Source organism: Cydia splendana, chromosome Z (genome assembly GCF_910591565.1).
Source record: "Cydia splendana chromosome Z, ilCydSple1.2, whole genome shotgun sequence".
NCBI classification, from domain to species: Eukaryota; Metazoa; Arthropoda; class Insecta; order Lepidoptera; family Tortricidae; genus Cydia; species Cydia splendana.
The window spans coordinates 34,196,934-34,209,676 of record NC_085987.1 but is presented as its reverse complement, the minus strand read 5'-3'; the positions used below and the strand labels follow the sequence as shown (position 1 = coordinate 34,209,676).

Sequence of the window (12,743 nt, the reverse complement as noted above, 5' to 3'; positions counted from 1 at the left end):
AAAGTAACTCATACATACAAGGCCTTAAACAATTTTTTGACATAAAATAATAACAAAATCTATTGCAACTTGGTAATCTGTTTTTCCAATAACGCAGCTTCTTTGGCAGCTTCTTCGAGAATTTTTCACCTGTTTGCTTCTAGTTCTCTGACCATTTCTGCAGTTTTTCTTTTTTCTGCTCTGATTTTCGCCTCTCGACTTAAATTTTCCTTCTTTTTGTGTAGCTCCTCCATTTACAAGGAGTGAGCATTACGAGCCGCGTGGATCATTTTTTTTCAATATTTATTTTGTCTATACCGCCGTGGTAGGATATAGCGTTACCTACCTGTTATTAACCTATTTAGCGGCAGCCGTACGACCCCAATTTCATAGAAAAACCGCAAATCGACGTACAGGTTAGCCGTTTGGCACACGCATACTAGAGGTCAAAACAAAATTTTTGACCCGCAGTTCCTAAAAAAAATCCCTTAGGAGGGGAGTGCTGAGTCATTGTTTTTTTTTGTATGGGAAAAATTTTTTTTTTTCTTTAGAAACATATCGTGTGTTGTATTACATGAAGGAGCTTTTTGAGGCGATTCTAAAAATATATCACATCATTTCATTTCAGCCATTTTTTTTAAATTAAAACAAAAATAATTTTCAAAACATACCAAGTTTGGGCTTCTCCAGATATGATATGGCTAATTTTTTCTTGTACAATATACCACAAATGATACGTGATATCCTCATATCTAACCCTAATAAAGCAATTTTGAAAATAATTTCATTTAGTTTTTTTTTTAATGGCTGAAATGTAATGATGTGGTATATTTTTAGAATCGCCTCAAAAAGCTCTTTCACACACGATAGGTTTATAAAAAAAATTTTTTTTCCCATACAAAAGAAAACAATGACTCAGCACTCCCCTCCTAAGGGAAATATTTTTAGGAACTGCGGGTCAAAAATGTTGTTTTGACCTCTAGTATGCGTGTGCCAAACGGCTAACCTGTACATCGTTAGCCGTTTTTTAAAGTGAACAGGTTAGCACATTCACTGCCCCCGATGCACATGTGCGTCCACCGCCATACAAGTTTGTTCCTAGGCCACGCCCCCTGGCAGTGAATGCGTTAGACTAATTATAGTAGATGTATAATATTTGCAGATGGTAAAATTAATAATTTGTTTTTTTTTATTATGTACATATGTACTTATATTATGTACAGAGACAATTTTTATTCCCTGACCTCCATTAAATTTCCCTGACAATTCCCTGACTTTTCCATGACTAGCGAAATTCCCTGACTTTTCCCGGTTTTCCCGGTTTTCCAGAAAGTGGCCACCCTGTACTACTACTAATAAAATTTAATATAAACCGCAAAGCTAATTTATAAAATTTAACACATATGCAAGTACATCAAAATATACACGATACATATAATATAAATACATATACCTAACATTTAAATATATAAATTATATAACTAAAACTAGGAATCCTTCATTCTACCAGCAAAGAAAGCACGTACCGATTTCTTAAAAGCGAACTTGTTTGGGGCATTTTTAATACTAAGGGGGAGTCGGTTCCAAAGGCGCGCTACCTGCACGCAGAACGAATCCGACATGAAGCCAGTGCGATGAGGAGGGATGGATAAGGACATATTGCCAGAAGAGCGAAGCTGACGGTCGCGAGAAACGCTGTAGTATTGAAAGAGGGACTTGAGGTATACAGGAGAGAGTGGATCGTTGAGGACAGAGTATAGAGAGCAAAGCATGCGAACACTGCGTCGTTGACGGATGGGGAGCCAGCCAAGCTGGGAGCGGTATGCAGAGACATGATCGTATTTACGCAGGCAAAAAATGAAACGAATGCAGTTATTGAGAAGGCGATCCAACTTATTGAGAAGTTCTTCAGATAGGTCCTGATAACACACATCACCATAATCAATTATAGGTAGAATTAGAGTGTTTATAAGGTTATTAGTCTTAATAGGCAAAAAGTGCTTTAGCTTGTTTAGTGAATGAAGAGAACCCGTAACTTTTCGGCTGACCTCAGAAACCTGCGCTCTCCAATCCAACGAACTGTCGAGCATAATGCCTAGGTCCTTAACACTGCGACTAAATTTTATTGGTGAACCGTTAAAGTTTACTGGTGCAATAGTGTCAAAATCCAGTCTGGCGATCTGTCGAGAACTACCAATAACGATGGCTTGGCACTTAGACGGGTTCACAAAAAGGCCATACTGCTCAGACCACTGTTGGATGTGCAATAGGTCCAGGTTGAGCCTATCAATCGAACTCGAAATATTAGTCACTTCACACTGGTCGTAAAACTGCAGATCGTCGGCATACAGGTGGTGGGAACAACGAAGGCCAGGAGTGATAAAATTTATGAAAGTGGAAAAAAGGAGCGGAGACAAGATTCCGCCTTGAGGCACGCCAGTCGCAAGATCGCACTAATCAGATAGAGACTTGTCAAGCCTAACCGCTTGTTGGCGACCACCCAGATAAATCGCGAACCAGTTAAGGGCTGTCGGAGACACATTCAGATGTTTGAGCAGGGCAAGGAGGATATCATGGTCTACGGTATTAAATGCGTTGGAGAAATCTATTAAAACAAGGATCGTGACCATTTGGTTCTCCATGCCCTGTCTGATGTCTTCCGTCACCTTAAGAAGCGCAGTACAAGTGCTGTGACTAGGACGGAAACCTGACTGTAAGGGGCTCAACAATTTAAGGGAGTGAATAAAACGGGACAGTTGCTTGTGAGCCACCGCTTCAGCTATCTTAGAGAGAAAAGGGAGGATAGAGATTGGCCGGAAATTGCTAAGAATTGAGGGATTGCTAACTTTAGGCAGTGGAATAACAAAAGCCTTACGCCAAAGGGAAGGGAATTCGCCATTGGCCAGTGAGCAGTTGATGATGTCAGCTAATACAGGAAGCACACAGTCGAGAACAGATAGAATCATAAAACGGCTGACATCATCCCAACCCACGGCTTTAGACTTGATGGCTGTGATTATGGTCTTTATATTAGAGACAGAAACGGGAGAAAATGAGAAAGAATCTGAGATAGGGGAGGAAAGAGACGAAATGTTAGAGAGAGTGGTAGCCTTAATCCGATTGTCAAGAGTAACAGCAGAAGAGAAGTGTCTGTTGAGATCATTAAGTGAGAAAGTATCATTACTGAAACCATTAGCAGGTTTTCCCAGACCAAGTGACTTGATAAACTTCCATACATCGGCCATAGAGGAGGAGGACACATTGTCATGAATAAACCGTCACTTCGCTGTACACACCACCTGGTTGCAGCGATTACGGGCAATCTTAAAAAGTTTCCAGTTCTCGCCAGTACGAGCACGCTTAAAGAGACTAAAAGCTCGGTTCCTCTTCCTCATAGCCAGTCGGACACTCTCGGTGATCCAAGGGGCCGGTGGCCGCTTGACTCGTACGGTGTGAACGGGTGCATGTTTATCAAAAAGTTTCAGAGTGGCAGCGTTAAAAACAGAAACCTTGGCGGAGAGCACAGGTGACCAGTCAATGGACGCGGCGTCCTTTAATAGAACAGTATGTAACAACTGACCAAATGTAATAACCCTCTTAATCTAAATTAATTTGTCCTATTTAAATTCTGTTTGGTATTAGGTATTAATTTGGAACTGGCTGAATTAGATTCCAATATAAAAAAAAGAGTGTCTCTTATCATGACTTAACAAAATAGACAGCAATCTATGGAGTGTAGAAGTAAAGTAAATACTAAACACTAGGTACTTACCAACTAATTATCGCGATTTTTTAGTTCGCTCAAATACCTTATGGCGTTTTCGGAAGGAAAATACACTTCTAGTTTTTTTTAATTTAAAAAGGCGGCAATTAGTAAAACTTTCCTGTACTTATTTTGTTTTGTTTGCACCATTATTAAAATCAGAAATTAGTAATCTTATGCACGTCAAGATGATGAAATCTGACGATGAAACATTATTTAATCTATCTTTTTGGAAAATTTGCATAATTATAAGGAAGAAGGTGGATTACTTAATGGACGAGTACAGCGAAAAACCACTTCTGGAAAGAGTACCTATTTTTTCTAATTTATTTAGTATTTCTTTTTATTATTTCATTATAAACGTCACGTAGTTATATTTATTTGCTACATGTTGTTCAATTTATTACAAGTGGATAGTGTAAAGCAATCAATTTTTAAATTGTTACTTCCTGAATACATATTGTGCCAACTGTTTCACGATGTTCTCCCAATTTGGGTTTTAGATCTTGCAGAAGAAAATTTAACATTAATAGGAGACTTGTGTAAATGTGGGTATGATAACGATTACGCAGATTACAACGAAATCGAACGATATCTGCCAGATTTGTACTGCATACGATGTCCCAGGCCGCTGTTTGATTTCCAATAAAGTCGTAAACCATTGCAAATGGTCGTTTTATTAATTGTAAGACTGTATAATACAATGGAGTCGCTAGTATTATATTGAAGCATCACACTCCGTGCGACATGCATGTCCATTAATTAACCTATCTTCCTTAGTACAGTCACATCTAATAACATCGATACACTTGAGGCCTCAAAAACATGTAACCACGACGTTATCCCCTTGCAATAAAGTTGTCAAGCAGACGTTTAAACTGTCAAAGTGTATACATATTTATAGACTCGACCGTACCTAATTGAGATTTCACTATGAAACTTTTAGTGTATTATAAATATACTTTTACAGTACATGTGGTCCTATTTTCCCGCACTAGTGCGTAAAATAGCACTTTTCGGCCGTATGTCAAATGTTTAAAGGGCCATATTTACTGTAAAACGTTGTACGATACACGTGGTTTTTGCAATTGGCTGTAAACCCGGTTTTTCCGGTTTTTTCGATTTCGGGAAACCGGGTTTGTGACGCCTAATTGCACCTACTTGAGTAACGAATTTCATATCGACCGTTCATATAATTGCAGAATATCCAATTAAGAGAGAAAATTTCCTTGGCTAAGGCGCAGTGTGCAAAAAAATCGGATACCGTAGTACAAGCATCTATTTCAAAACTACCTGAAGAATTTCAAAATGCCGTGAGATCATGTTTTGAAGCCGCGAGAAAAAAAAATACAAAAGGTCGTCGATACACGTTAGAATGGATTTATGAGTGCATGTTGATACGTATAAAAAGCAGGAATACGTATGAATTTATACGTAAAAGAAATATTTTACCCCTTCCTTCTGTACAAACATTAAATAAATACCTCAGCAAAATCAGCTGTTCTGCATATGGATTCCAATCCTCTACTTTCTTTAGTTTAAAAGAAAGATGTGAGGCGATGAAGAAGGAGGAGAAACGAGGAGTTATTTTAGTGGATGAAAATTGCTTACATGTTAACACCAGCGCATTTGAAACCGAAAGGTTTTCAAGTAATGAATGTTCCTCTTGCAACTGAAGTATGTACCTATAAATATAATCATTAATTTTCATTGATTGTCCGATTTATTTCGTAGGACTTTCGGCTCATCAAAACTAATATTATTAATCTTATAAAAACAGGTGTTTGGTCACGAAATTTCGGTTGCCATGGCTCACTATCAACCCTATTGCGAGGAATTGAAGGATTCAACTGCAACACAAAAATTTATTGATCTTGTATTCAATTTGATACAAGCTATGTCTTCGCGTATACCAAGAGATGCTCTGTACGTGAATGAAAATTGCAGACGAAGAAAGGTAAGAAATAGTTGTCGATCAAAATTAAGGTCAATGCGGAGAAGACCGTCTATCAGGTAAGTCCGTCTACTCACTATAACATTTAAGGGAAGACCGTCATATGGAATCACGTCATAAAGAAAGACCGGCCGGCTGGTGCCTTAAACCAGAAGTAGCCAACCTTTTAATGTATTTTTGTTAGTAGATACCTCTTATAGTGAAGAATATTTTATGCCGATTATAATTAGAATTAATATAACTATGCGTTGCTGGTAGTGAGTATTATGTGTTAATGTTAATATGCCGGAACCGCCGCCGACTCGCAACCTGAATATATCCCTTGGCACCTATACAATACCTAATAGTGTAATTTTTAGTTTAATATAAAAATTAGAAACATTTAAAAATTTGTATGGAATATATTTTTTGCTCCTTACTAATATCTGTCAATGTCTACTACTGACTATACTTTTGTGTGGAGAAGCGGCCGTCCCCTTTCCTCTTAATATTTCATTGTATAGCTTTGAAGCTTGTTTACTTAATGAAGAAATACTTTTTTCAGGCAATCCAGGAATTTTTAGAATTCCTTGCAGACTGGGAAAAGCTCGAAAAAAAATACCTGTGTCAAGGAGCACGTTAACAGGATTAAAAGTAACTTTGCGGGCAACACTTGAAATTTTGGATATGCTTAATGTCGCATGTGATTACAAGTATTTGATGACAGCAACCCTATCTCAAGATCCATTGGAGGTAATTAATAATTACTAATTATGTAATCCAATGAATATGAATCTGCCGTATGGAATCCGCATCATGTATGCTGCCTTACTTTTGGAGAAAGTCCAGAAAGCCTTTTTTTAGGATACAGTTCGTACCTAGTCCATATACTTAATGTACCCATCAATATATTTCTGCCTGGTGTTTTTGAGTTTAATTCTTTTGAAATGAGGCGTAACTTTGGGCTGTGGACGTGTGAAAGCAAAATAATTGAAAAGATGGTATAGGATTTATAATTCTAACATATTTGCTGTGACTTATTTTTCAAAGGTGTATTTTAATAAAAATACATGTCAAGATCGCTTACCTTCTTTCTAATGCTAAAAAAACGAACATAGCCATACAAATATTAATACTATTATAAATGCAAAAGTGTGTCTGTTACCTCTTCACGCTTAAACCGCTGAACCAATTTAGATAAAATTATGGAGATAGTTTGAGACCCGAGGTCCTATATACATGTAGGGTACTATTTTTATTGAATACTAATTTTGACTTGTTTTCAGAGATTTTTCTCCATCATGAGATATTCGTGTGGAGGAAACGATCACCCTGATCCCAAAATGTTTGCACAAGTTTACCGATTGGCGTCTTGTTTTTCCCTAATACGCCCTCCGAAAGGTTGTAATGTTTCCGGCAAGGATTTGCTGAAGAACTTACTAGGAGCAAAGGATCTGGTAACTGGTTCAAACGAGGCTAAGCAAGCATGGCTGGAAAGCCTCGACCATATTCTAGATAATGGTGAACCATTGATTGATGGTTATGAAGACCATGACTACAACGAGGCTGTCACCAGTGACGCGGTGCAGTCTTACATTGCTGGGTACATCGTCCGCACTATGCGAAAAATAGTAAAATGCAATAATTGTTTAAAACTCATACAAATGAGTCCCAATGAGGGAAAAATGTTAATGAGAAACGACGTAATCGATAAAATGGATTTATACGGCGGGTTAATTTATGCTAGTGACGATCTATTCAATCTGACCAAAATGATAGAGAAATGTGTGTTAAGAGCAATAAGCAAAGTTTTAACCAATATGGAGACGATCAGTGAAATTACGCAAGAATTACAAAAAGAAGCATTGATAAAAGTTGGATGTGTCGACCATTCCAAACATTTATCAAAAAAAAATATCGATATGTACGTAGTTATGCGAGCCCACTTTCTGGCAAAATATGAAAATAAACGTTACGACGCAGCCAAAACCAAAACTAAAATGAACAGGAAAAATGCCAAGTTACTGTCTTAATTACTAGTAGTTCGCCCCGAACTAGGAACTCGAATTCGCTGAAAACTACCGCGCACACTCAGGTTTTGATTTCCAACTCAATCTCACTAGTGATACCTACTAATACTTTCTATACGAGATTACCGCCATGTGGGATGTTGACTCGACGATCATTGTTGCGATAGTCGTCTCAGCGGACGGTCTCATAGCGAAGAGTCTCGACCAACACCTAGAGAGACTCTCAGTGGCTGGATCAAGGGTCAGATGCAGGCAAATTGTGACAAAACATTCGCTGATGATAACAAGAAATAACTCGAAATGTAGTCAATATGATGGGTGCTGAGAAAGGGGCGGCTACAGGGCCTGGGGCCTAGGGCGGCAAAGACTGCAAATCCGCCACTGGATATAATATAATAAGATAAAAATGTGTTCGGGTGTTTTTTTTTTTGTTTTGTAAGTGTTTTTATATTTTACTTTTATATTAATATTAAAAGAAAAGAAACTTAAATTTACATTAGGTTTAGTATTACAATAATATTTAATATTCCTCAAATCAATGTTCTAATATGCTTGGTTATGTAATAAGTAGTAAGTATTTTTTTTTCTTATAATTTATTCTGCAAGAACACTTCCTGTGAGGGCGAATGCCTCCTCCAGTGATGCTGGTCATCACAATTTCTGTTCTCTATCTTTTGCAACTTACGTATGTATATCAATATTAATTTATATATTGATATATAAATACTTATAATTACAAAAAATAAAAAGCTAATAAATGCTCTTATCGGGATTCGAACCCGGGACCTCCTGCTTCATAAGCGGGGTCACTACCGACAAGGCTAAGAGACCATCAAAAATTGGTTCGCGATGCACAGTGGCGCCGCATTTTAATGTTTTTGAGGGACACTTTTTAATACATGAAGATTGTTTTCCTCACCTCTACCTTCCATACAGCAATCATTGAAGAAAATGGCTCTACGCAATAATCTTTATCATATGATGCTACGTATAAATTTATTCTAAATATGATTGTCATGAATTTGAAGTTGTCATTGAATATTTTCCTATCGTTTTGTTTTAGCGTAATGAAGCCTAAGATTCAGGTTTAATATTTATTCTCAGTAATCTCATACTATGTCAATTTATTACGCTAAATTTCCGTTAAAACTCGTGTAAGACAGAACAGTAAAAATGGAAAAGTATCTTAGACCCGAAAGATTCGAAGCAGATCCGTTGGATAGCCAAAATGCTTCAAAATGGCTCCATTGGAAAAAGACTTGAAAATTTTCTTCAAGAATGCAAAGCCGAAACGGATGCGGTAAAATATAAACTGCTTATTAATCGCATAGCGCCAAATATTTACGAATATATCGCTCAAACAAGTGACTATAACAGCGCTATGTCTACGCTGGAATGTTTGTTCGTCAAACCGAAGAGTGAGATATTCGCACGCCATAATCTGGCCTCCCGACGTCAACAGAATGGTGAGACTGTCGACCAGTACCTTCAAGCTCTTAAACTACTCTCTAAAGATTGCTGTTTTAAAGCAGTTACCGCCGACCAATACGAAAAAGATTTCATCAGAGATTCATTTATCGCGGGTCTATCGTCTTCCGCAATTCGTCAACGATTACTTGAAAATATGACTCTTACGCTAGATGAAGCTCACAATCACAATCGTGCCTTAGAATCTGCCCAAATAAAATCGCAAAGTTTCATTCCACAACAAACCGCTGCAGTCAGTCAATCCTCGCCAATTCCTGCACAATCCACGCCCACTGCCGCAGCTACAGCTTCAACTCGGAAACCTAATACATACTTGACAAATTCTCAAAATGAAAAATGGTACTTCTGTGCAAACCCACGCCATCCTCGTCGACTGTGCCCTGCTTTTCAGGCCACCTGCCTTAAATGTGGCAAACAAGGCTACTTTGCGAAAGTGTGTAGAGGGAACGCCTTGCAAAACGCAGCCATAGTAGCAAACGATGACGAACAAAGTGGAAACGAGTCTTTATTTTTGACACTAGCAGCAAGTGGGACAGAAAAATGCATCACAACTATCGAGGTAAATGGAATAAGTCTCCGAGCCTTGATCGACACAGGAAGTTCAACGAGTTTCATAGACGAAGAAGTCATTAAACAATACGGTCTAACCACGAAGCCCTGGGGCCAAAGCGTATCAATGGCGACATCAGAGCACCAATCAAACGTTACTCAAGTCCATTCAGCAACCATAACCCTAGAAAAGCGGACTCATTCTGGCATAATCCTTCGAGTATTGAAAAATCTGTGCTGCAATGTTATATTGGGTAGTGACGTACTGAGGCAATATTCTTCAGTAGAATTTGATTTTGGCGGTCACTTACCTCCATTAAAACTGTTCGCCTTAGAAGAAGCTTATATCGACCCCGTCGATTTATTTGCCAATATGTCACATGAATGTCACCCGGTTGCAGTGAAATCTCGCCGATTTGCGCCTCAAGATCAAAAGTTTATCGAAGATGAAATTAAGAAACTTCTAACTGACGGAATCATTGAAGAAAGTAATTCGCCATGGCGCGCTCAGGTCCTCCTGACAGGCGGCGCGCAACACAAAAAACGTATGTGTATAGACTACTCGAAAACAGTAAACAAGTATACTTACCTAGATGCATATCCTCTTCCTAACATCGAAGACGTTATTGCGAAGGTTTGAAACTTCAAAGTATTCAGCAAAATCGACCTAAAGTCAGCCTATCACCAAATTCCTATTATTCCTGAAAATAAGCCCTTAACAGCCTTTGAAGCAGCGGGCAATTTATATCGATTCCGCCGTATCCCGTTTGGGGTGACGAACGGTGTTGCATGTTTCCAAAGAGCTATAGATTCAATAATCCGAAAAACAAATATTGATGGAATATATTTGGACGACATAACTGTATGCGGGAAAGATAAGAAAGACCACGACGAAAAACTAAATACATTTTTAAAAATCGCAGAGAAGTATCACCTGACCATCAACAAAGAAAAGAGTCAATACGCTTTGACAGATATCAGTATTCTTGGATATAATATAAATAATGGAATTGTAAAACCCGATCCAGACCGAATACGTCCGCTCCTCGATTTAGCATTGCCTCAAGATTCAGCATCCCTAAAACGAGCCATAGGACTGTTTTCACACTACTCTAAATGGGTGCCCGACTTTTCAAATAAGTTACACCCGCTAACACTAGTAGAGAAATACCCTTTGGACTCCAGACAAGCAGCTGCATTTGAAGAAATTAAACGCTTTATATCTAAGTCTACGCTGTCCGCTATCGATCCTGATGAAACTTTTACTGTTGAAACAGATGCATCAGATTATTCCATCGCAGCCTCGCTAACACAAAATGGCCGACCTGTGGCATTCTTTTCGAAATCTCTAAGCGACAGTGAGAAGAACTACCCTATCATCGAGAAGGAAGCTTACGCTATAATAGAAAGCCTTAAAAAATGGAGACTTTATTTACTCGGACGATCATTTTATCTCGTAACTGATCAAAAATCAGTAGCTTATATGCTACAAGGGCATGCCAGTAAAATAAAGAATGATAAAATTCTAAGATGGAGAATAGAACTTTCAAATTATACTTTTGACATCAAATATCGTCCAGGAAGTCAAAACACTGTAGCAGACGCTCTGTCAGGCAAGTTTGCTGTGCAACGTCAACCGATGACCGTCTAAAGGAATTACATCAATCACTTTGTCATCCTGGTGTGGCTCGGCTAACACACTGGATTAGGTCTAAAAATTTACCATTTAGCTGTGATGATGTAAAGAGAGTCGTATCATCATGCCCTACATGTGCGGAAATCAAACCCAGATTCAACAAATCAACCGGGACTTTAATAAAAGCTACCGCTCCTTTCGAGAGATTATCTATGGACTTCAAAGGGTCAATACCATCAGCAACGCGAAACAAGTATATTTTCACAATCATAGACGAATACTCCAGATTTCCCTTTGCGTATGCTTGCTCAGATATGAGCACGGAAACCGTCACAAAACACCTGAGCGAACTATTTCCTGTATTTGGATACCCGGCAACTATTCATACGGACCAAGGGACTTCTTTTATGTCCACTGAAATGAAAGACTTTTTACACTCTAAGGGCATGTCCACAAGCAGATCCTCACCTTACAATCCTCAAGGAAATGGACAGGTCGAACGCCTGAATGGCACTCTATGGCAAACAATTCGCCTTGCTTTACATCCAATTGAATCCAATTGAAAACCAAAAACTTGCCTATCACCATGTGGGAGACTGTGATGACACAAGCGTTACATAGCATCCGATCTTTACTTTGCACCTCGACTAATAAGACACCGCACGAGAGAATGTTTAACCACTGTCGACGATCTTCGTGGGGGCAATCTATGCCAGCATGGCTACAGCCTGGCAAAGTCCTCCTCAAAAAATTCATTCGTGCAAGCAAGTACGACCCTCTGGTAGACGAAGTTGATTTAATAGAAGCAAATCCCAGCTATAGTTCAGTGAGATTATCAAACGGAAAAGAGATGCTGGTTTCGAATCGCCACCTCGCTCCCAGGGGTGCAGTGCCACTAACGGAGACTAACACAAATGATCTTACTCCTATACACGGTGTAGAGAATGAAGAAAATCATGATTTTGAATTTCATGGAAATGAAGTACTTGCAGATCCCATTGCTGGGCCCTCTGACCCCGCGACTGAAACAACCCAAAATGTCGGAGCTCCAGACGTGACCACAGAGCCAACTCCTAGCCCTTTTATTCCGAATGAGCCACGTCGTTCGGCTCGAGCTCGACGACCCCCTTCCCATCTGTCGGACTACGTTCAGGGCTAAGGAGGGAAGAATGTCATGAATTTGAAGTTGTCATTGAATATTTTCCTATCGTTTTGTTTTAGCGTAATAAAGCCTAAGACACAGGTTTATTATTTATTCTCATTAATCTCATACCATGTCAATGATGAGGAAACATATCTTAGACTGTTTACTACTAATAATGGGTTATCTGATTCTCAACGGGTAAGTATCTATATTATTATGTT

The 12,743-nt window shown here is 38.7% G+C and overlaps 1 protein-coding gene and 2 long non-coding RNA genes across 13 annotated transcripts in view; 2 read left to right on the top strand and 1 right to left on the bottom strand.

Moving 5' to 3' along the window:
* Positions 1 to 12,743, top strand: part of LOC134803977 (keratin-associated protein 9-1-like) — a 97,686-nt gene that overhangs the window by 15,091 nt on the left and 69,852 nt on the right. The window lies entirely within an intron of this gene.
* LOC134804681 (uncharacterized) lies at positions 4,899 to 7,067 on the top strand. Its single transcript, XR_010146177.1, has 4 exons — positions 4,899 to 5,419; positions 5,523 to 5,699; positions 6,241 to 6,428; positions 6,962 to 7,067. It is a non-coding gene; the product is annotated as an uncharacterized LOC134804681 (long non-coding RNA).
* Positions 6,754 to 8,174, bottom strand: LOC134804683 (uncharacterized). Its single transcript, XR_010146178.1, has 2 exons — positions 7,815 to 8,174; positions 6,754 to 7,784 (listed from the first exon to the last, which is right to left on the bottom strand). It is a non-coding gene; the product is annotated as an uncharacterized LOC134804683 (long non-coding RNA).